Genomic DNA, 24,542 nt, shown 5'->3' on the forward strand with positions numbered 1-24,542 from the left:
TCCCCAACCCTTAGAAAGCCTGCCAGGGCCTCATGAGACCGGCAGGTGACTCTTGGTATGTTTTGTGTGCATTTAAATCAACTTGTTTTTATGGTGTTTTTTCCCTGTACTACTCTTAACCAAGGAAATTAATGTGCTTGCTTTTACAAAGAGCTGTGTGGAACTTGCATTGTCCAGAACCCAGAGAAAAAGCAAAGCAGAAGCCTTAAAACCCCTGGGCTAGGTCTACACTCGCTGCTTCTTGCGTGAGAAATATGCAAATGAGGCTAAGCGTGGAATATCGCCGAGCCTTATTTGCATACCCAATGGGCCGCCATTTTTGCATAAGAGACTCTTGCGCCCACAGCAGCTGTCTACACTTCCCTTCTTATGCAAGAAAAACCCTCTTGTGCAATGCCGTTATGCCGATTATTTTCAGGAAAAACGGCATTGCACAAGAGGGTTTTTCTTGCGCAAGAAGGGGCAGTATAGACAGCTGCTTTGGGCGCGAGAGCCTTTTCTGCAAAAATGGTAGCTCATTAGTTATGCAAATGAGCAGGGCTCGACAAACTATAGAATCTACTCTCTCAGGGCGAGTAGATTTCAGCTGCGTGCCCCGTTTACCGGCGGTGAGCGCATGCGTGATGCAGCTCTTGTGCATGTGCAGTGCGGGGCTGGTGAGCAGCTTTTGCTGCCATTTGTCAAGCCCTGCAGATGAGGCTCGGTGATATTCCATACTTAGCCTCATTTGCATATTTCTCGTGCAAGAAGCCGCAAGTGTAGACATAGCCCTGGTGAGAAGGGAGTGAGACAAGGGTCCCAACCAGGAATGATTGAAGCTCCCTAAAAGTGGGGTGGCCACCTTTGCCCAAACCTTGGCCCACCTGCCCATGCTACTCCTCTTCCACTGCCCCTTCCGTCTGTGGCTCTGCCTCATACCACCCTTCCACTGAGGCCCTGCTCCCATAGCACTTCTTCCCTCCAAGCCCCCACAGTTGTATCACCCCTTCCTCTGAGACAGCACTCTGCTTCTTCCCCTGATGCCCCTTCCCCCCAGAGGCTCTACCCTCATATTGCCTCTTATCCCCAAGGCCCCACTCCCTGCTTGCTCCTCTCCACCTTCTGTTCCCCATCACTCACCCTTATAGCCAGTAAAAAATGGGAGGTCAGAACCCGCCCACTTCTAAAAGTGATGGGGCAGTGGCTTTCTGGCCCTTCACTTTCCAGCATCCCTGGTTCTAGCCTAGAGACAGGTGACATCTAGAGACCTCAGACCTGGCTGCTCGCTCCTGAAAGTAGACTACCAAGTGGGGGAATACAGGTGCAGTTACCATGAAACTGGGACACCAACAATGAGAAATTGTTGGTCAAATCATGCTCACTGTATGGAAACACCGTTAGGTCTCAACTGCTATGGGGAGTACATTTTTTTCAGCCTGGGTTGAGGTCATTACCACATTTATTTTCAAAGGCTCACATACTTTTTCTCTCTCTCTCTATTTCCCTCCCCCCCAAGCCCCCCCACACACACTTTAACCCAGACAAATGCACGTTCACTTGCTATATTAAGACCCTACATAGTAAATCCTAAGGATTACGAAGCATTAGCCAAGTGTATTAACGCTCCAGTCCATTACTGTGTTTGTATTTCTGGCACATTTATTCCCTGCAAACACTAAGGCTCCACTTTGAACCAGCCTAAGGATGGGCTTCCCCATAGAGCATGGTAAAGGAGGATGGCATACCATCATGCTTTCGTAGGCTGTTGAACAGCACCAACAATCAAACCCCAGATAAGTAGTGGAATGTGCTTCAGGAACGTAAACAGTCCCATAACCTTCTGGGTTCCAAAGCATTTTATTTTAAGGCAGAATCCTTCACACAGAGTATCTCACACACTCACATATACACATGTGTGTGTCTGATTAGCTAACAATAGATAATGGCCTTTTCAAAAAAAAAACTACCTCTTCATGGGGATGGAGCAGAGGTCATTCATTGGCCAGACAGGAGGCTCACGTTTGTGACACTGTATTGAATGCTGACCTGGGTTTAATTACTGTGCGTGAAAACTGTACATAAAATATATTTCTTCAAGGAGGTGAATTTGATGAAATAAATCTATCAGGAGCTGAGAACAACCCGACCTCCAGTGCAAGAAAAAAAAAACCTAAACAAAACAAAAACTATTGCGCATTTACTGAAGCCTCAGGTCATCTTAATCTTCTAGGGCACCCTTGTTAACTCCCTTTTTTGTATGTCTTTTTCCAAGTTCTCATCCTTTAGTGTCTCAGTGGCTGCTTTCACTTCCCTTCTGGCCTGAACTCCTGCAATCTTACCCCTCCCCCCTCAAATCCATTGAAACGGATGTGCAGAAATCACTGCCTAGCACAATGTGGCCCTGATCATTGACTAGGGGTCTTAGGCATGACTTCAATACAAATAATAATAATCTTTCTGGCTTATTGTTTTGACCACATTACCCTCAAGTTTGCATCCCACTGCTGGCTCTCTTCTTCCCATTGCATCAGGAACAAACTGCTGCACTTCACTTATAAATCCTTCATAGTTTAGCCCCGTCCTACTAGTCGCCCCTTATCTACTGTCAAGTCATCAAGATCCCACCTCTGTGCCTCCTGTGATGGCTCTGTTCATTGACAATGAATAATGAAACTTACTCATGAACAGGGCTTGACGAACTGCGGCAAAATCCGCTCGCCAGCCCTGCACGGCGCATGCGCAAGAGCCGCATTGCGTACGTGCACGCTGTCAGTAAACGGGGCACCGGGCTGAAATCTACTCACCACGAGCGAGTAGATTCAATAGATTGTCGAGCCCTGCTCGTGAAGTTATATCCAATTTTCTACCGAGGTGTTATACCACAGCTTATGAAATCTTTGAGATCTTGCAGTCATTGTGGATAGTTCTTTGAAAACATCCACACTCTGTAGTGGCTGTCAAAAAAAGCAAATCGAATGTTGGGAATCATTAAGAGAGGGAAACAGAATAAGATAGAGAATATCAAATTGCCTCTATATAAATCCATGGTACGCCCACGTCTTGAATATGGATACAGATGTGGTCACCTTATCTCAAAAAAGATATCTTGGCATTGGAAAAGGTTCAAAAAAGGGCAACAAAAATGATTAGGTGTTTGGAATGGGTCCCATATGAAGAGAGATTAAAAAGACTGGGACTTTTCATCTTAGAAAAGAAGAGACTAAGGGGGGGGGGGGAATATGATAGAGGTCTATAAAACCATGACCAGTATAGAAAAAGTGAATAAAGAAAAGTTATTTACTTTTTCCCATAACGTAAGAACCAGGGGTCACCAAATGAAATTAATAGATAGCAAGTTTAAAACAAAAGGAAGTACTTCCTCAGACAAGGCACAGTCAACCTGTGGAACTCCTTGCCAGAGTATCTTGTGAAGGCCAAGTTTATAACCAAGTTCAAAACAAAGCTAAATAAATTCATAGAGGATAGGTCCATCAATGGCTATTAGCCAGGATGGGCAGGGATGGTGTCCCTAGCCTCTGTTTGTCAGAAACTGTTAATGAAAGACAGGGGGTGAGTCCATTCCCTTAGGGAAGCTGGCATTGCCCACTGTCAGAAGTAAGGATACTGAGCTAGATGGACCCTTTGGTCTGATCTAGTATGGCTGTTCTTATGAGTGTTTGGCTTGTGATCCAAAAGTAGCCTCCGAAAAAGCCCTCACAAAACTGTACATGCACTTGCTTACCTGTGAAAAACGCAAAACTTTGTCCCCATCTGAACTACTGTTTTTAATTCTTGGCAAAATATGACCAAAAACATTCTGAAAAAAATAGAGGGAGTTGAGAGATGAAACAAAAATAATCAAAGGGACAGATGCATGCAGAAAGATTAAAAGAGCTAAATATTTGCCTGGCTAAGGGCCCGATTAAATACGCATTGAAATCAATGGGAGTCTTTCCGTTTATTTCAATGGGAGCTGGACTGTGCTCCAAGTGACAAGCAAAGTGAGCTCAGCAATAATTTACAAAGCTTTGCAGCAGAGAGGGATCCAAATCTCAAAGTCCAAACTTCTTCAAATGTCAGAACATTTGTTTGGGTCCAGTTTCAACTCTGTTTGAAACCCCAAGGGGAGAAAATTATTTAGGGTTCCTAACATTTGGATCTATGGTTTTAGTTAAGGCCCATCTCCCATTTTAAAGAGGCAATGTATGATTCATGTTGTCGCATTTTAATCCAACCTTTTTTTTTAAACCAGTGCCCTAGCAAACTGACCAAGTTTTAATATGTGCTAAATGAAGTGTATTCGATGAATAAACAATATGTACTGAAAAAAATAAAAGATTAGAACTACCACACAGAAATGTCTTGCTTTTGACAATAATTATTTAGAGACCATTTGGAAAACACTGCTAACTGCAGTTGCTTAATTATCATTGTCTTTTTGGCTGCTCATCTGGTTCAAGCTATTAAACTGGGAAGACGCTGATTTGTTTACAAGCTAGGATAAACAATTGAGTTTTGTGTGCAACATCTTGTTCAGATTTCGTCCAGACGTGACAAAAACAGCAGTGCTGCCAGGCTTGAACAGTTTTCCTCCTTTTTAAACTTAATTTGGTCTATTTCAAACTAATATAAAGTATGGGGTTTATTCCTAAGCCAGAATGATCTCTGAGCCAAACTTCCTCTCAAGTGCATGTGAGATAATTATAGATAAAGTCAGACTGAGGGTGAAATTGTGCTACACGTGCCAAAGTGGAGAAATTAATCTGAAATCACTTTTATTCTAGAATAGTATCCTTTTGGGGTTTTATAGTAGCATAACCATGGTGGAATAGTTAGTTTGGCATAGGTAGGCCAGGAAATTTCCCCATGTAGACAAGCCTGAAGAGGTGCAGCACAGAACTCCAAGCCCGGAAAAGACGGAGCTAATATGGATTTAAACCACCTTTGCACCCTCCCAATTCTAGCTGCCTTTGGGTTTGGAGAGGCCCCTGCAGGAGCGGCCCTAGATGAGCTGCCAGCAACTGGCGCCATAGGTGAAATGCACAATCGGCGCCCCCGCCTCCAAAGGCCTCAACGGCCGTTTTTCTTGGCGCCCTAGGTGACCGCCTAGGTCGCCTGTATTGACGGGCCACCACTAGGCCCCTGGCACTGATTTTAAATTAAACTGAATTAAGGCCACTTTAATTCTAAATAAGAGCATCCACGCTGGGGAGCAATGCATTTTAATTACTCCACTATAAATTTACTCTTTTACTTAGGGTACATCTAAACTACATGCCTCTGGCAACAGAGGCATGTAGATTAGACTACCTGGCATAGGAAAATGAAGTGTCGATTTAAATAATCGCCGCTTCATTTAAATTTACACGTCTGCCGCGCTGAGCCGATCAGCTGTTTGTCGGCTCAGCGTGGTAGTCTGGATGTTCCGCGGTCGACATCAAAGGCATTTGTCGACCTCCCAGGTATGCCTCATCACAGGCATTTAAATCGCCGCTTTATTTTCCTATGCCAGGTAGTCTAATCTGTCGTCAGAGGCATGTAGTCTAGACGTACCCTTAATGTGGGCTAATTTTCCTAAGTGTTTGAGTATGAACAAGTCCTTAGCATGAAGGGAAAAAGCAAAATGGAGTGTACATGAAATCCTTCCAAATGTAGTCAAACTGAAAAATAGACAAAAATCATGTTCCTCTAATCTTTGTTTGTTTGTTTTTTGTTTTTGTTTAAGAGATTTTTTTTTTTAACACTCATGGGTATCTAGTTTGACAATAGAAATTTTTTTGAGTTGAGGGTATGCCTTTCAACGGGATCCTTTTGGGCCTCTTTATGATAGAGGAAGAAGACTGGAAAAGTTTGGGAGGGTGTTTCTATTTGGTTTTACATTAGAAATGCAAGTCTGGTCTAGTCTAGAAGAGTCAATGATGACCGGAATACTCATGAAATGATGTCACTAGAGTCCAGACAGTAAGTACAAACTCTTTGATTTTGTTTGCTTTTGATGACTATTTTTTGCTGACTAATTTACACGTTTGAGCATTGAAGTCCTTAGAGATTCAAAAGCCTCTCCCTCAAGTAAAGCTGTTACAGAACAAAAGATACTTCCCTTGAGATTTTCACCTTGAGATGAAGGATAGTCCATTCGCTAGGATACTCACTTGTATTCCCTGCTCTGCTGCAGACTTCCTGTATAATTTAGGCCCAGACTTCAGTGGAAGTTAGTTGCCTAAATACCATTAAGGGTCTAGGCCTTAATCTTTCTATACCTTAGTTCCCCATCTATAAAATGGAGATTATCACTCTTTCCTGAGGCTACGTCTAGCTACAGGGTTTTCGCACAAAAACCCGCAGAGCATCCACACCTCAACCGTGGTTTTGCACAAGAAAATTTAAAGTGAATTGACAGAACAAAGGGGGGTTTGTGGTATAGGTATTCCTCTTTTTACATGGGCTCTGGAGTGGGCTGTGGATGTGGTGTTCTGGAGGGGTCTCCAGGCTGGGGATGGGGCTAAGGGATTCAGAATATAGAAGCGGGCTATAGGTTGAGGCAGAGAGTTGCGGTTCAAGAGGGGGGTACAGGCTTTGGACTAGGGGTGTTGCTTTAGGGTAGGGCCAAGTATGATGGGTTTGGGTTGCAGAAGGTGAGTCCAGGTTTGGGGGGACTCAGAGCAGGGGCAGGGAGGTTGATGCTCGAGCTACCTGGCCAGCTCTTGGTCAGTGGCACTGAGGCACTGGTGTCTGCCTGTCCTGGGGCACCATGCTGCACCCAAGAAACGGCCAGCAGCTCTAGCTTCCAGGCTGGGGAGGACAGGAGATTCCACATCACAAGCTGCTCTCACTCGCAAACACTGCCCCCCAGCTCCCATTGGCCAGTCTCTGCCATGTGTGCACTGGGAAGAGGGAGTTCTTTTGAAAGAAGAGGAAAAAGGAAAAAGCACAGGTGCCTAGGTGGCCACTCCATCCATAGTAATCAGTAATCATAGCTTAAATGCGAGATCCATTCAGTGTTGATGCTATCTTTCGAAACAACAGATCGCTTTTTCATTGCACTTTTGCTGTGTGGACGCTTTCTTTCAAAAGAAGCTTTTTCAGAAGATCTCTTCCAGAAAAGCTTCTTCTGAAAGAAGCCTGCAGTCTAGATGTAGCCTGAGCATCTGACAAACATGTAGCCTCACAGTTTTCCTGGAAGCTAGTGTATCATTTTTCTCAGTCCAGCTTCCCAAAGTCACTTAAATGTCTATGGTGGAGATGGGAATAAGAGACCTCCTGAGTCCCATTTCTGTGCCTTCACCACAAAGCCATCACATTGTTTTACTGGTAAAGCAGAGTGCTGAAAGTACTACACAAGTCTGAAACCATCTAAAACCAAACTGTCACACTAGGCTTTTCAATGTGTAGCAAAAAAGGTACGCGATGAAAATTGAAAAGTGTGATGCTTGCATTCATGCACATTTCATCTTTTTGAAGGGAAGCTTGAAAAAAAATGCACTTGTGGATACTGTTTTATTCCTTAATGGGATTTACTTTAAATATTTATGCAGCTTGTTTACTTTTTGAATTTTGCTCAGTTTAGTCAGTGTAACTAGATTGGTCAGTTTCGATATCTGGTTTTAATGACCTTTCTGAGAAGTGTGTAAGGGAACAACCAAACTTTCCACATGTTTAAATCTAAAATGTTGGGTTTTGCTCATTTACTTTAGAATCATGATGACATAAACCCAGATTTTATTGAATTTCTTTGTGCAAAAAGCTATGTTATTAAGTTTGCGGATGATATCAAGCAGTGGTTATAAATGATTTGGAGATAGATTTATAATTCAAAATGATCTGGACAAACTGGAGAAATTGTTTGAAGTATATATGAAATTCAATGAGGATAAATGCAAAGTGCTCCTCGTAGGAAGGAAAAATTAGTTTCACACATACATATTGGGACTCTTTAAGGAGTACTGCAGAAAGGGATCTCTAGGTCATAGTGGACTACAAGCTAAATATGAGTCAGTGTGATACTGTTGCAAAAAAAAAAAGGCAGCAAACAGCATTCTGGGGTGAATTAACAAGAGTGTTATAAGCAAGACATGAGGGCTGTGTCTAGACTGGCAAGTTTTTCCGCAAAAGGAAAAACTTGCCAGCTCTCTACACTGGCCGCTTGAATTTCCACAAGAACACTGATGATCTCATGTAAGATTGTCAGTGTTCTTGCGGAAATACTATGCTGCTCCCGTTTGGGCAAAAGCCCTCTTGCACAAATGCTTTTGTGCAAGAGGGCCAGTGTAGACAACGCAGTATTGTTTTGTGCAAAAAAGCCCCGATCGCGAAAATGGTGATCAGGGCTTTCTTGCGCAAAACCATGTCTAGACTGGCACAAACGCTTTTCCGCAAAAAGTGCTTTTGCGCAAAAGCATCCGTGCCAATCTAGACGCTCTTTTCCGCAAATGCTTTTAACGGAAAAAACTTTTCTGTTAAAAGCGTTTGCGGAAAATCATGCCAGTCTAGACGTAGCCGAGAAGTAATTCCCTCCACGGTACTCTGTGCTGATTAGGCTTCAAATGAAGTATTGTCTCCAGTTCTGGGCACCATATTTCAGGAAGGATGTAGACAAATTGGAGAAGGTCCAGAGAAGAACAACAAAAATATTTAAAGGTCTAGAAAACATGACCTATGAGAGGAGACTGGAAGAATTCGGTTTGTTTAGTTTGGAAAAGAGAAGACTGAGAAGAGACATGACAGCTTTCAAGTATCTAAATGGATGTTACAAGGAGGAGGGAGAAAAATTATTCTCCTTAACCTCTGATAAGACAAGAAGCAATGGGCTTAAATTGCAGCAAGGATAGTTTAGGTAGGACATTAGGAAACACTTCCTAACTGTCAGGGTGATGAAGCACCAGAATAAATTGCCTAGGGAGGCTGTGCAATCTCCATCATTAGAGAGTTTTAAAAGCAGGTTAGACAAGCCCCTGTTAGAGATGATCTAGATCAGGGGTATTCAAAGTTGGGTAAGTCGATAGCAGGCTGTGAGATGCATTGTTTATATAAGCATCCATAGGCACAGAGCCTCGCAGCTCTGACTGGCTGGAAATGGCAAACAACAGCCAATAGGAGCTGTGGAGGTCTGTGCCTATGGACACTTAGATAAACAGTAATTTACGACCCAACTTTGAAAATCCCTTATTTAGATGGTGCTTGGTCCAGCAGTGAGTGTAGGGAACTGAATTTAGTAACCTCTCGAGGTCCCTTCCAGTTCTAGTATTCTCTGATTCTAATATTCTATATTTTGAACCTAAAAAAAGACAGTGACTCTTTAAGGTCTATAAAAGTTATTTATTTAATAACCTAAGTTTCATTTTTCAACAGATCTGCTGTTAATAATTTACAATAACAAAGCATTAAAAGATTACCATGTATGTGAGGGTCAGAGGTAAATTTAGATCTAAAATATACATTACAACAGTGTTTCTCAACCAGTGGTACAAGTGCCCTTGCGGGTACTCGAGAGGAGTCTGGGGGAGTACATCAACACAACTGAAATTTGGAGAAAACTGAATTTTTATTTTAAGTTTTACAGTGCTTTAATATATTTGTACTTTTTACACCCAAAAATTTCATTGCCCACCTGGCTACAATTAAGTTGTTTAAACAAATGTGTTGCAAAGATAGAAAAAAATGTGTGTCTGAAAACTGTAGGTACTGAGGGTACTTGTACTTTTTTTAAAAAAAGGGGGGTACTTTATAAAACAAGGTTGAGAAACACTGCATTACAAGATATTCCACAGTGTTATGGTCCAGCTATTAAGATAACCTTATGCAAATAAATATATATTGTATACACAAACAAAAACCAAATGAAGAGGTTATCAGCACATAGCAATTTGCCTGTAATTTCCTAGGTTTATTAAAAAAGCAAACTGAAGAGAACAGAAATTCCATCATGTGGCATCACACCGAACCCTCTTCTGAGTCATCCTTGGGGGCTGGACCTTTTATCCAACACAGAGATCCCTGCCATTTGCAGTAGCAAGAAACTGACAGCAGTAATAGCTTGTCAACTTGTTTGTGGAACACAACACTTTGCCGGTGAACTCCGTAGATATTTGCTGACATCAGAGGAACAGTGAGAGTCCAGAACCCTGAGTTCCAACACGTACTGTGGAGCGAGGTGTGCTGTCAAGGGCACAGACTCTTCTGCTTCTTCTTCCCCAGATCTTCTCCCCTTCTGCCTTGACCCTGCCATCTGTCCTTTCCCTAGTCCTGTCTCCATCCAGACCTGGCTCCTCACCCCAAAACCATTATCCTTACCTAACCAGCTCATCTCCCACTCCTCAGGCTTCTCGTCCCAGTCCCAGTCTCAGTCTCTACCCAGTAAGTTCTAGTCTTCTCTTCCATACTTATCCTGGTTCCCATCTATCCCCTTCCGCCACTATCCTGGCTTCCTGTATGACCTGTACCTCTCCAGCCTCTGGCCTTCATTGCCCTGACCCCCAATATATATTCCCCATCCACTCTGGCTCTCAGTCCTTGTCTCCCTTCCTGGGCTCCATGTTCAGTATCTGTGTCCATTCTCACTTTAGTCCCTAGTCTCTCACTTTAACTCAGCTAGTCCCACTTTCCCTCAGCCTCTCAGTTTTCCTGTTCCCCGTCCTCCATTTCCAGCCACCCTTTTGTCCCAGGTCCATTGTCCCAATCGATTTCTCCTACCACCATTCCTGACCTCGTCCCTTCTGCATTCAGATCAGGTATTTTCCTGCAATAGCAGAAACAGTCATGCTCAGCCTAGTCTGGGGCACGCTCAGTGAGGTCAACCTTCAGAGTTTTTAGCAGCAAAGCTCTAGAGTATACTGAGCATGCACAAACTCTGATTTTTTTCCCACGGGCTTATGATTTGGTCAAATTTGGGTGAATTTTCACAGGAACAGCAAAAGGGAAACTGCTGACTCGAAGGCCACTGCATCACCAAATGTCAAGTCCCTGTTCCAAAGCACAGGTGTGTGCTAGGGCCTTTTCAAAGTAAAGGTCTTCAGAAATTTTAACATGGACAAAACAGCACATTTTCCCCAAGCATCATTCTCAGAAATGGCTTAATTGTTTTATCTGAAATTTTCCAACTGGGAAGGAGGTGGGGGTGGAGAGAGAGATAAAACATTCAGCCTGAGGCAGAAACTCAGCATGGAAAACTTCAGTTCCAGTTAAATTTGGCAAGGCCATAAAGAACTTAACACAGGGTCATATAATAAGAAGCTTCAGGCCACCTTCACAGGGTTAGGCAGAGCTATCAGCCCCCTCTAAATTTTTAGAATTCAATGTGATTAAAAGGCCCACATTCTTAATGCTGCCCATTCAGCACTTGATCATTCTAATCCCCTTCGTGCATCTGAAAGAGAAAGCACCAGTTGATTAATTTCAGCTTCTTATCATTCTCGTTTGTCTTATCGGCAGCATTGCCATCAGACTTTGCTGTCTGTCATGTAGCTATCGATTAAGCCTTCAAAGCTAGTCTGTTGAACACAAGTGCCGCCATTTCTTCTGAGTATCCATTTCACTAGCATTTCACAAAAAAGGAAAACTTCTGCAAGCAGACCAAGGATTTCCACTTACACATAAGTGACAGAACAATGCCAGGTCAATCTTGCCAAGCCTGTTTTGCATGCTTTTGGAATTATTTATTCTGGGAGAAAGAGGCATTGGCCATTTCATTTTGGAAATGCAGAGACCATAATAAAGACTGTACTAAAAAATACAGACCATGCACTCTTTGGCTAGGAAAGGTAGCAGGAATGAGTTAGTAAATGTCTCACCCTTTATGAAATGTGCCTTCAGTATTAGGTTTCATCAGCAGGTGCATTGTACTCCAGAGATGTTTGCATGCAGGTGCTTCTTAAGTCCCTCATGGAAAATTCCACTAAAACCTTCTTCTAACCAGCTTCCCCTTATTTGGTTGCCACGTGTGTTGTGCTACATCAGTCTTTGGCTTGGGGCATGTTAAGGCAAATGCTGTAGGTTCTTCAGACCACTAGCAAAGCTAATACCTGCATGTCTTGTCAAACCTGCAGCCACAAGGAAACTTTCACTAAGTATTCCCTTTATTGCTTTCCTAAACACAAACCCATCCTGGACAGGTTTCCATTACCTTATCCTACAGAAGTGACTCCTCCTCCTTATCGACTGGTGTGATTTAGAATTTGGGGGCAAGTTAGGTTCCCTGGTGAAAGTTGGGCATTAATGGTTTTGCAGGTGATCCCAAATTTACTTCAATCAGCTCTGAAAGATGGTCCCCTTTACTCAGTGGATTCCACAGCATACCAGTTCTTAAGAAGGGCTCCCATATTACATCTAAGCATTATTATTAGAGCAGCTTGAAAAGATTCCATTGAAATTTTTTATGATAAAAAGCCTTTTCCGCCCAACACAATGTTAAAAATTAGAAGCTCTTCAATGAAAACCATATTTTTTTTTTCAAATTAGAAGTTGAAAAATCTGGTTTCAATACTACAAACAATTTTTGGTTTTTAATTCCAGAAGCTGGAAAACTTCTTTGGATGATATTTTTATCATTATCTCTTGTGAAACACAGATTTTCTGACCAGCTCCCATAAGAGTGGCATATTTTGTGGCTCCCATTCTTAAGTTCCCTTCTCTCCGTATGCATTGTATTGGGATTCTGGGCACGTAACTCAGGGATTGCACTGAATGGGTAGGTACCTAAAAGATTAAACATTGTGATGCTCAGAATTGCAACAGTCCACTTGTAGGTTTCTGCCAGTGTCTAGGGTTGCCAGGTGTCCAGTATTGACCCGGACAGTCTGGTATTTTTGCCTCCTGTCCGGTAAAAAAAATTCAGAAATGGACACCTAAAATGTCTGGTATTTTCTGGGTTTTTTCCCCTTCCAGGAGGTGAAAATACCAGACACCTGGCAACCCCACGACACACTCAGCAACTGGGCCCAGCTATCACCACCCCTGCTTACAAGATGAAAACAAGATGGCCACTGGCAAAAAGCCTAAAGACCTGAAGCAAGGGGAAGCAATGTCTTCCCTTGGTCTTAGTGCTCAACCTCTCCCCTCTTCCTATCTCTGTTCTGGCACTGCATGCACATAAAGGGGACATACTGTTTTAATGCTGTTTTATTTTTTGTAATTATTTATTTATTTTGCTTAATAACTCTCAGGGTCTTTTTTTTTTTTTCTTGCTCAACAACTTTGGTTTTCCCCCCTTTTTTTCCCCTCAACAGAATTTTTTCCCTGGTGTTGTTTGGTATTTTTGGTTAAACCATCTGGCAACCTTACCAGTGTGACACAGAGACTGATGGAGATTACTGGGTTTGAAGCCAGTGCTGCTCTAGGTGATTAAATGTACAATGAGGAATCTTGGACCAGCAAATAAATCAACATGGACTTACTTACATGATAAATATAATAAAGCTAATAAATAGCACCTTCACCTATAAGCTATCCCATTCCCTATCCTGGCATGGGAGATTTTGCATAAAGGAAGGAGCAGAGTTAGACTGGCAGTTTCATTCCCAATTGCAAAGGGAAGCCAGCAGAGGAATTCAAAGAGTGAAGTGACCAAATGAAATACAGGTTGTCGGAAATTATTTAATATTATAAATAATAAATACCAAAACCATTCAAAATAATTCATAATAAATACAAAAACCATGACTTTTTTTATCTGCAGGTGTCAGAGGCCATGGTGAAAACCACAATTGCAAATGGGACCTCTGCTGCTAGATTCTTATTTACAAGGGAATACAAGGAAGGAGAAAATAACTAAATAAAGTGCAGAGAGGTAGCTTTATTAGTCTGTAACTTTAAAAATGAGTGGTCCTGTACGCAAAGTACAATTAGTCACCAAATAATGACCCCTTTCAAACTAAAAGCCAATATGCTGTTGCAAAAATGCATTGTCTGCATTCTGAAGACTATCTATCCCTTTGAGATTTCTGTGATCTCAAAAGACAAACGGCCCGAAGGGAAAGTCGAGAGAGCCGGAGATTTTCCAGCAAAAGCCCCTTTCTTTTCCATGTCATCTGAGCCACCAGCCCTTGATCAATTCAGGAGTAGAGGAGTCCATGGGGGTAGTGTTTGTGGGCAGAACACAGCAAAGCAGTCTTAAAGGAAGGATTTTTGAATGAAGGAAGACTTATATCCCTGATTCCTCCTCCTAACAGAAACAAACTTGTTAAACCCAGCTGGGGCCAAAGCATTTACAGTGTTGTTATCTATTCCCATTCTAGGCTTTTATATTGTTAAAATGCTGACTGTAACTGGTTCTCAGAGCAACTCTGGTAGTTAAAAACCTCCTACAGTCAACATGGAAGACCAAGACAATGCCTAGCATTCACTGATAGATCAGGTCCCTTTGCGCATTCAGCAGACTTGGAAACATATAGCCCACTCAAGACTATGTGTTGTGCAAAGCAGCAAAATGTAATTTTGTTTCTTTTGGACTTTGCCTCCCTGACACTTGTTTATAATGAGGACTAAGAAATGAATACCATCTAGCAGGGCTACGAAGAATATGAAATGTTTATTTTTATTATGCCCTTTCTAGAGTTTTCAGCTATTTTTGCTGGCAAATTTTGATATGAAAAAGTAAAGTTATTTATTTAAAAAAAATTGCATTCAACACTTTCTTTACAAAGCATCAGAGCATCCATTATGTTGATATGCTTCTCAGTTATGGGTTGAGTGTTCTTGGTGAACAAGAATTGCAACAGATCGAGTCTCTGGTTGAACAAAAGGTCTGGGAGCATGGAACATTCAGGCCCATTTTACAGCTAGAGGTGATCATCACTAAACTCTGCACTGATGCAGCTTTTGTCATTTGAGGATCTTGTCGTATTTCAGAGACTCCAATGGACAACATGAACTCTGATCTCACACTTTCCCATGTGCAAAAAATGCTGTGCTAATGCATGTGTTGAGAAGGTGAAATTCACCCTGTGCATAGAAGGCTCATATCCTACTTAATCCCTATTTTGAGATTTAAGTATTGCAGAAGCATTGTGCCTGCTATACACGGGTGAATTTCACTACGAGGGGCTACGTCTACCCAGCTTCCCTCTTCCACAAAAGTCTATGCAAATGAAGCACGGATTAGCATATTGCCACACTTCATTTTCATAATTAATTAGGAGCCTGAAAAAATTAGGAAGAACAGCTCTTGTGCAAGAGGGGGTTTTTGTGTAAAAAAGGCACTGTGTAGACGGCACCTTTTTGCGCAAAAACAGCTAATTAATTAGGCAAATGAAGTGCGGCAATATGCTAATCTGCACTTCATTTGCATAGGCTTTTGCGGAAGAGGGAAGCTGTGTAGACATAGCCAAGGACTAGAGGCCATGTCTGCAGCTGGTCGAAGTATCAACAAAGCTCCATGAAAATCAGTGAAACTACACGCTTATAGACCAGATGGACCCATATTTTAATTGATGTGTAGGGATAATTTTTACAGTGGTTGGCTGTGTGCATGGTGCTTTGTTACAAGTAGAGGATGAAGTGTTTGTTGTAGGGGGGAGGAGCCTGTGAATTTTCCTGGGTGTGGGTAAGCATTATGGCATGTGATTGACAGTTGCCTTACTTATGACTTCCTTGATTTTTTGGGACTTCACTAAAGCAGACTGGGCCACCAGTTGTTTATTTGGGAGTATTAACCATAATACACTATGGGTCTATAGCACCTCTTATCTGAGGATCTCAGTAAGCTCCACCAACCATTAAGCTTCAGAGCACACTCAGGGTGTAATTATCATTAGCAGATAAACGGAGGCATTTTACATTAAGCGGCTTGCCCAAGGTCACAAAAGCTGTAAGAGAGCTGGAAACCAAATCCAGGAGTCCTAAGGCTCTCTGCTGACTCTAAATGCCAGGGTATGTTCTGACAGTATCACAATCTTACAGGCAATGAGGAAAGTGGTATCTAAGACAGGAATCTAAAAAAGTGGAACAAATCAGCATTATGGCAGCATTGTTGCAAGGTAATGGTCTACACAGGGAGGACACAAGTTATTCTGTTAGAAAAGCACATTTCACCAAATGAGTGACTTTTGTCACTAGGATGTGAGTGGCTGTTGGGAGTTGTTTTCAGTGAGTTAAATGGATTGCTACATTTTTTTTAAAAATGTCAGTTGCAGCTCTAAATGACTCTCGTGCAACCATGCTGGCAGGCAGACTTATTGCCCAGGGCAAAGACCGCTTTACAAAATGTAGGTGTCTCATTACAAAACAGGCTGAAGAATGAACTCCAGGTAGTAGATCTCTGGTCAGGTGAATCTATTTAATAAGTAACAGCTATGAACATATGCACAGTGACATTGTACTTAAAGTTGAAGAGGGTTTTTATTTCTGTTCCCAACAGTTTTTTACTACTGACTGGTCAGATCTTTCTCGCCTTACATCTTTGGTATAGCTGTGTGTCAGTGTTTTCCTGGGAGAAGGGGAATGCGATCCCTGAGTTGGTCTTCCTGTGCAGCCTGATCCACTGAAATCAGTGGGAATCCATTAACTTTAATGGGAGCTAAGTTGGGTCTTTCTGAGACAGTGCATCACGGTTAACATCCTGTAGCTAGTTCCAAACAAACCCATGGGAAGCCTTTGTTTGGGTGTGTCTAGACTCCAGGGTTTTTTCGAAAAAAAGTAGCCTTTTTTTGAAAAAACTTCACCTGCGTCTAGACTGCAGCTGCATTCTTTTGAAAGTAAATCGAAAGAATGCAGCAGTTTTTTCGATCCTGGTAAACCTCATTTTACGAGGAATAATGTCTTTTTCGAAAGTACTCTTTTGAAAAAAAGCACTATTAAATGCAAACTGTGATTTTCGAAAGAAAGAGTCAAGACTCTCTTTCAAAAAAGCGGCTCGCTTTTGTTGAAAAATCTGCTCGTAGTCTAGACGCTCTCTTTCGAAAGAGGCTTGTAGTCTAGATTTAGCATTTGTTCTGGCTTACAAACTCTTTCCTTCTCACACCTGGAGCACTGCATCCAGTGTGTTCTGTGAATTCTGCTCTGGGGATAAAATAAGGATGGCTAAACGGAAAAAGAGGGACGTACCCAGGAATGAAAGGAACTTAAATTTTTTACAGGGACTGTCCTATTCCAACTCGGGCCCCTGCCAGCTCTTTAAATAGCTCCCTGCTGGCTTTTGCCACAGCTCAGCCAATTCTTGCCCGAGCTACGCACCAAGTACACACCCCATTACTTTCACCTCTGGACATGCCCCAAACTCTTTGTGACAGAAGACCAGTCGTTTTCTTCTGTGTCTGCTCAGCTACCAGCACAGTGGCCTGTGGTCCATGACTGGGGCTCAGGGACATGAATATAATGCAAACAGTGAACAAAAATAATAATCAAATTGTCCTGGGGTCGCATGTAGATTGCATATAGGGTTGCCAGGTGTCCAGTTTTGAATCAGACAGTCCAGTATTTGAGCTTTCTGTTCAGGAAACAAATTGAGAAAATATAAATGTCTGGTATTTTTTAAATAAGATGTAATGTAGATTGTGATGTAATGTCAAGTGATTCTGGTATTTGTGTTAAAACCATCTGGCAACCCTAATTGCATATAAATACACATGGGCTGCGTCTAGATTGGCATGATTTTCCGGAAATGCTTTTAATGGAAAAGTTTTCCGTTAAAAGCATTTTCGGAACAGAGCATATAGATTGGCACGGACACTTTTCTGCAAAAGAACTTTTTCCGCAAAAAAGCCTTGATCGCCATTTTCATGATCGGGGTTTTTTTGCGGAAAACAAATCTGAGCTGTCTACACTGGCCCTTTTGCGCAAAGCTTTTGCGCAAAAGGGACTTTTGCCCGAACGGGAGCAGCATAGTATTTCCGCAAGAAGCACTGATTTCAGACAGTAGGAAGTCAGTGCTTTTGCGGAAATTCAAGCGGCCAGTGTAGACAGATGGCAAGTTTTTCTGAAAAAGCGGCTGATTTTCCGGAAATACTGGCCAGTCTAGACACAGCCATGATGTTGAAAAGTGGGAAAGCAATCATGGATAATAGTTTGTGTCTGTATTGCCACTGGCGGCAGAATAGAAACTGCCAGAGTTTGTCAGGAGTCTAAGACAAACTCCTTTACTCTGCAGGGAGTAGCCCCACGAGCTCCCTGGGGCTGCTGGCCCCTTGAGCTTACTGTGATAGCCAGGAGTTTAACTGGGAAGGTTAATCAATAAGCTAATGCTTCTTGATTAATTAGCTAACTAGTTAAACTCTCACATCCCTACAAGTAAACCTGTTCCAGTTGTGACCACATATCATCTCCACTTGACTAAGAAAACTGCCTGCTTGTGTAAGCTTGAAAGGGAGGCGGGCATGGAGACTGCCTTGCATCTGTGGGAAGGTCTGGGGCAGGACAGAGCTAGGCATGCACAGATTGCATTCGCAGGTGCGGAGAAGCACGTCCCAGCTACTGAAAGTCCCGCCCCATTACTAAACAGGCCTTACCTCCCCTGCTGCCCTCTCAGTAACACTCCTCCAATCCTGCCTCCCGTTGTTTCTTCCTCCAGCTGCTCCTTAACAAAGAAATGCAAACTGCTGTCTGACTCACTGCTTTTGCCTGTGGGTGTTTTGCCTCTTTGGTAATGGCTTTTTGCACGTGCTTGTGCCCTGTGTGATCTTCTGCACGTCCCTCCCCTGGCAGGCAGCAAAATTCTCTTCCATCCCAAACCTCACATGGCTAATTGCTTCCACTCCAAGCTTTCAGGATTGCATCAGAGACATAACTGGCTTCTTCCTGGCTAAATACTCCATAAACTGGGTCATGGGCCAGCCCAAAAACAGAGTGAATTTCCTCTCTTCCATGCAGTTCCTCTGAAGAGCAGGTCCACGTGCAAAGCTGCTTGAGGGGTATGGTTCCAAGAGAGAGCCTACCAGAGACGCAACCCCTTTGCACACTCAGGGTCAGGGAATAGTGCAAGGAGATGTGGCTCAGGGTACAGAAGAGGAATTGTAAATCATTATATAGGTTTGCAAATCAGGCCTTAATAACTGGTAAATATTCCATTGGCTGACTTTAGACCGCTGTCCAATTCTACTGTAAACTCTTCAGCACAGGAAGTGTCTTTTCCTCTGTGTCTGTACAGAGCGTAACCCAACTGTGTAAGGCCCTCTGCTATGCAAATAGTGGCTAATGAGGGAACTGCAGCACAAACAACCCACTTTAAAAGGGAATCCAGGGTGCAAAAGGCAGCATGTGAACAAATATTTGTGGTAAATGAACAAAAACTAAAATCGGGGTAGTCATCCAGTACGTAGCCTGTTTTTCTTTCTTTTCTGACTGTGTGTGCATATATATGTGTGTGTGTGTCTTATACAGTAGAACATCAGAGTTCCAAACACCGAAGTTAATGTCCTAACTTGAAACCACACACGCCTCATTTGGAGCCAGAAGTACACAATCAGGCATCAGAGAAATACTGCACAGTACTGTACTGTGTTAAATGTAAACTACTAAAACCATAATAGGAAATTTAAAAAAAAAAAAGATTTGACAAGATAAAGAAACTGTTTCTGTGCTTGTTTCATATAAATTAAGATGGTTAAAAGAAGCATTTTTCTTCTGCACAATAAAGTTTCACAGCTATATTAAGTCACTGTTCAACTGTAAACTTTTGTAGGAGCAACCATAATGTTTTGTCCAGATTTAGGGACATTTCAGAGTTACAAATAACCTCCATTCCTGATGTGTGTGTAACTCAGGGATTCTACTGTAGTCATGTTGGTCCCAAGCTATCCCGGGGTGCACACTGCACCCTTACCTTGAAATAAGCTACGCAATTCGCGCTATACAAATTCAAATTGCGTAGCTTATTTTCAGGTTATTTCAAAATAGCAAATTGCGTAGCTTATTTTCAGGTTATTTCAAAATAGCTAACTACCCAGCGCCACATTTCAAAATAAAACACTATTCCACTCGTGGAACAAGGGTTGCAGGGACGCCGGCATAGTGCAGCTATTATTTCAAAACATATTTCAAAATAACAGGTGCATTTAAAGATGTGGAATAGTTATTTTGAGATACTTCCAGTATCCCGAAATAGCGCCGCTGTGTAGATGTAGCCACAGAGACAAGGTGGGTGAGGTAATATCTGTTACTTGACCAACTTCACTGGGTGAGTGAGACAAGCTTTCAAGCTCTTCAGGACTAGGAAAGGTACTCAGAGTGTCCCAGCTAAAGGCGGCTTAAAATCATAACTTTTCTAGGTACTAAAAGCCAGATACCAGAGATATTCCAGAAAAGCTCTGTGGCGTCCAAGGAACGTGTCTGCTTTTCTGAAAATTTTTTTGGAAAAGCAGACGCATTTTTTGGCATCCCTGTAAACCTTGTTCTATGAGGAAGAAGGGATGCTCCAAAAGAGGTTTTTCTTCCAACATTTGGTCCTATGTAGATGGACTAAATGTCAGAAAAGCCTCTTTCAGAAGAAAAGTGGAAAAAGATATGCAAATTGCGGTTTGCAATTTGCGTATCTTTTTTCGACTTTTCCCTGCAGTGTAAACATAGCCATAGTCTTAATATAGCCTCTGGATGTAAGGCTTATAAAATCTGTAACCCACTAAGCTGCCTCTTTTGTCCTGTGACTGCAGAGGCGATAATGGGTCACTTCACCTGGATAGGTCTCCCACAATGTCTGATAACTACTTATGCCAAACAAGCTGTTCCACCTGGTATTTACCTGTGTCACGCTGAGTATCTCGCCCAGTATGGAAGAAAAACTCTGTGTAGCTCAAACAGAATGTGGTCCAATAATATATATATTACATCACCCACCACATCTGTCTGTCTTTTTCTGTTGGTTTTGTTTGTTTGGTATTTCATGAGTTCAGTGAGTGTTTTGCCTTAAGAAGGAGCACATTAGCACAGCAGAATACATCCCACTGCCTTTGGTGGGAATCTCTTGCCTATAGTCTGAGACCCAAACCCAGGTTGTCCCCTTTGACAAGATTGCATGCTACTGATAGAGAAACATGCCTGAAGCAAATAGGGTGTGGCCAAGTAAATTGGGTGTGCTCTGATCTGCTCTGGGATGTTTGGAACATTCCCCGATGAACGGACTAATAGGAGGGTGTGTGGGTTGGGAAAGATAACCCAGGGCATATTCCGTGACTATCATCTGCAATTCATACAATAATTCTTTCCCCATTACAGCTACGGTATTACGTGCTGCTCATCACACAACCTTCTAGACAGTGTCTTTAACCCAACCTTCCCATCATGTGAGGTGAACCGTTGGCACTGTGAACAGAGTTTTAGGAGTGTCTTTCAAAAAGGCTGAGACAAGGTGTGTGGTATAACATCTTTTATTGGACCAGCTTCCATTGGTGAGAGAGACAAGCACTTGAGCTTACACAGAGTTCTTCTTCAGCTTGGGGAAATACTCAGGGTATATCCAAACTAGCACTTTGGCCAGTAAAATGTGTTTCTGTGTCACTGACATAGCTACCAACCCGGGGCAATGCATGGGGGGGGGAAGGGGCATGTGACCTCACAAGTGCCATGGGTGGGAGGGGAAAAGGGTCAGAGCTTCTGGGCATCCTGAGGGACTAGTGGGGGTGAGGCCTGGTGCCCACAGCAGGGGTTGGGCCCTCGTGCACACACTGGTAGCAGCAGAGGGAAGGGGAGCAATGCAGCTCTGCTCCCCCTCCTGCCAGCCATATTACTTCAGGGCAGGAAGCGGAGCAACATGGCCCGTAGCTTGGGGTGAGGAGCAGGCTGTGGCCATGTTGCTTCGCTTCCCCAGCCCCCATCACTGCCGGTGAGCATAAAGGAGCCAACTCCTGCTGCTGGCGCCAGAGTGCAGTGTCGCAGGAAGTGGCCTGGGGGAAAAGGTGAAGCGGGGGGGGAGGGGGTGGAGCAAGGGCAGGGAAAAGGTGAGGAAAAGGCAGAGCAAGGGTGTGGAGAGACAGGACCTGGGGTAGAGGGGAGGTTGTCCCAGTCCTCCTTTAGGCTAGAGTGGCACAGGGAGGAGTCATATAGCGGGGGGGGGGGAGGAGCTGTTATGTAGCCAGTGCTCCCTCTTTGTCCTTCCTCACCAGTTGCCCCTGCTACCAACCACCACTCACTGGGGCTGGTTTAATTATGCCCACGGGGCCGTTCTCTCCCATCAGCACAGAGGGGCTGCATAGGAGACCTCACAGACAGGGCTGGCGACAGACTTTGCCAAGCCCTTGGCAATGTGGAGGGGGCTCAGGTATGAGCTCCCGGAAACGGTGGAAGGAGCAGCGCTAGGGGCAGTCCGCCCTCAGTCCTACCCAAACCATGCCACACCTTGCACACCCCATCCTCAGTGCCACCCAGGCCGTACTGTGCGGGACTTTGGCAGTGATTTAAAGGGCCCTAGGCTCCAGCCACTGCTACCACTGTAGTAGCCCTGACAGTGGCTCAGAGTCTAGAGCCCTTTTCAATTGCTGTGCTCCAGGGCAATTCTCCCCTTCCCCCCTCCCTCCCTCTGCCCTGTCAGTGGCCCTGCTTATAGAGAGGTTTCTAGTGTAGACATAGCCTCAGCATCACAGCTAAATACAGAGTGGAACAGATTACCTATTTAACATAAGAAGTTAATGCATATTTCACAGCATCATTCAAGTGCAAATGACCTGTTAATATCCCTCCTGTCATGGCAGGGAAGGGAATAAAAGTCTGTGGTGGGGGGGCTTAGGGAGGATGTTGTTAGTGGCTTATATATTGGTGTAATAAGCCATGAATCCAGCATTTCTATTCAGTCCATGATTTTTAGTGTCTAGCAATAATGACTCCAGCCTGTCTTCTCAAGGAGTTGTGCAGGTTCCCTTAGAGGAGGAGGACTAAGAGGTCAGCTATAAAGTGATGGTTTTATGAAAAGAGTTTACAACCCTGGCAGGATATGGTGCCGCTTTGAGTTGGTCGCCTGGTTGTGTTCTGGTTTGTGGAGAACTTGCTTCTGACAATGAGTTTGGAGAGGCGGGGGTGTGTTTGGAGGCCAAAAGAGGATATTCAGGAAAGATTTATTTCAGGATGTGGTCCCTATAAAGTATGAGTTCTAATTATTTAACTCATGGATGGAGGGTGGCATCACTTTAAGAGGCTTTTTTCCTCCGATCCTGAAGCTCTTGCTCAACTGAATAAATTCAGTGATTTGAGGACTGGACTCATTATGTGTGTTGGGGATCCAGCCTAAACACAGACATTCAACTCCCCCCTCCTCTTCTCCTCAAGTTACAAGGTGCTGAGTGTCCTTTGAAATCAATGGGTGTTAAGGATAATCAGCACCCAGCAGGATTGGGCTCTTTGATTATAGAAGAGTATCAGTGGGTGGGAGGATGGGAAAGACCTCCTCAGTGTTTGTTTCCATAGGGCTGCCTTTCACCTGCTCATGCCCACTTAGCAGCAGGATCCTCCTCGCTATCCCTAGCGCCCTTGGCTTCATCGTTCAGTTGGAGCAGACAGTATCTTCCTAGTACAGAGGGAAAGAGAGACAAGGATACAAAAGGCCCTGCATGGAAAACACCTAGGCTATGTCTACACTCGTGGCTTCTTGTGCAAGAACATCCTGCACAAGTGTTCTTGTGCAAGATCTCTTGCGCAAGAAAACATCCACACTGCCATGTGCGAGCTGTGCTTTTGCGCAAGAGCGCCCATGGCAGTGTGGATGCTCTCTTGCGCAAGAAAGCTCTGATGGTCATTGTAGCCATAGGTCTTTCTTGCGCAAGAAATCCCTGATGAGCGTCCACACTGCCCTCTTGCGCAAGAGCTCCTGCGCAAGAGGGCTTACACCTGTCCAAAAAGAGCGTAGCTCTTGCGCAAGGAGCCCCCTCTTACCACGCCATACTGTAAATTTACTTGCGCAAGAGCAGGTGGGCAGTGTGGATGCTCTGCAGATTCTTGCGCAAGAACAGCTGTACTTGCGCAAGAAGCCGCGAGTGTAGACAGAGCCCTAGAAGCTAGAAACAACAAAAAGCTTCACCAAGTGCAACACAAATCACTGTTTGTCTGAACGTTTGTATTGGAAATACCTCCTTTGTTATTTGGGAGTTAGTTGACTATACCATACGGACAAAAAAAGGCCAAAGTAATCCCTGCACAGAAAGTAATTCTGGTGGTGAGCAAGTTCTTTCTGAAATAATTTGAAAAGGCATTTTCACATAGGTTACCCTGGGGAGCCCTGCATGATGTGCAAATGCACTTGCTCTGGATGCTGTGAACTCCATACTTTAAAAGAGAAACAGAAATAGCCATTTTCAGCTGAGCTGCAGATTTCCAACCCGCTCTGCACCTACATTTAACTGCAGAGACAGCCTCACCTACCAAAGCCCCATTCTGGCACACGTCTGCTACTGAACAGATGTCGTCTAGTAAGTCCCCCTAAGCAGCTCCCTTTTCCAATCAGAATTGTAACTAGAATTATGTCTGGCAGAAAATCACAGCATTTATAAAGGGGACGTCTAGAGGAACGGACTTGCAGGTCAGGAAATTGAGGTCACCAGTCAAGCTGCTGCAGATGCCCCACTTGCTTTTTCAAAAAGCCTGTTGACTTTATTACAGCCAGCCTCCCATACACATAGCATTCATAGGACAAGCCAGAAAGGAAAGCTAGATATTCT

At 43.5% G+C, this 24,542-nt stretch overlaps 1 protein-coding gene and 2 long non-coding RNA genes across 4 annotated transcripts in view; 1 reads left to right on the top strand and 2 right to left on the bottom strand.

Annotated features, from left to right (window-relative positions):
* Window positions 1-24,542, top strand: part of NDRG1 (N-myc downstream regulated 1) — a 142,586-nt gene that overhangs the window by 13,939 nt on the left and 104,105 nt on the right. The window lies entirely within an intron of this gene.
* Window positions 9,280-19,667, bottom strand: LOC142826928 (uncharacterized). Its single transcript, XR_012901202.1, has 2 exons — window positions 18,414-19,667; window positions 9,280-12,014 (listed from the first exon to the last, which is right to left on the bottom strand). It is a non-coding gene; the product is annotated as an uncharacterized LOC142826928 (long non-coding RNA).
* Window positions 22,169-24,542, bottom strand: part of LOC112545873 (uncharacterized) — a 43,879-nt gene continuing 41,505 nt past the window's right edge. Inside the window, exon 4 of the long non-coding RNA XR_012901206.1 lies at window positions 22,169-23,395. This is a non-coding gene — a long non-coding RNA (uncharacterized LOC112545873). The remainder of the gene's footprint in view (window positions 23,396-24,542) is intronic.

The sequence above is a fragment of the Pelodiscus sinensis genome, chromosome 2, assembly GCF_049634645.1.
Source record: "Pelodiscus sinensis isolate JC-2024 chromosome 2, ASM4963464v1, whole genome shotgun sequence".
In the NCBI taxonomy this organism is placed as follows: Eukaryota; Metazoa; Chordata; order Testudines; family Trionychidae; genus Pelodiscus; species Pelodiscus sinensis.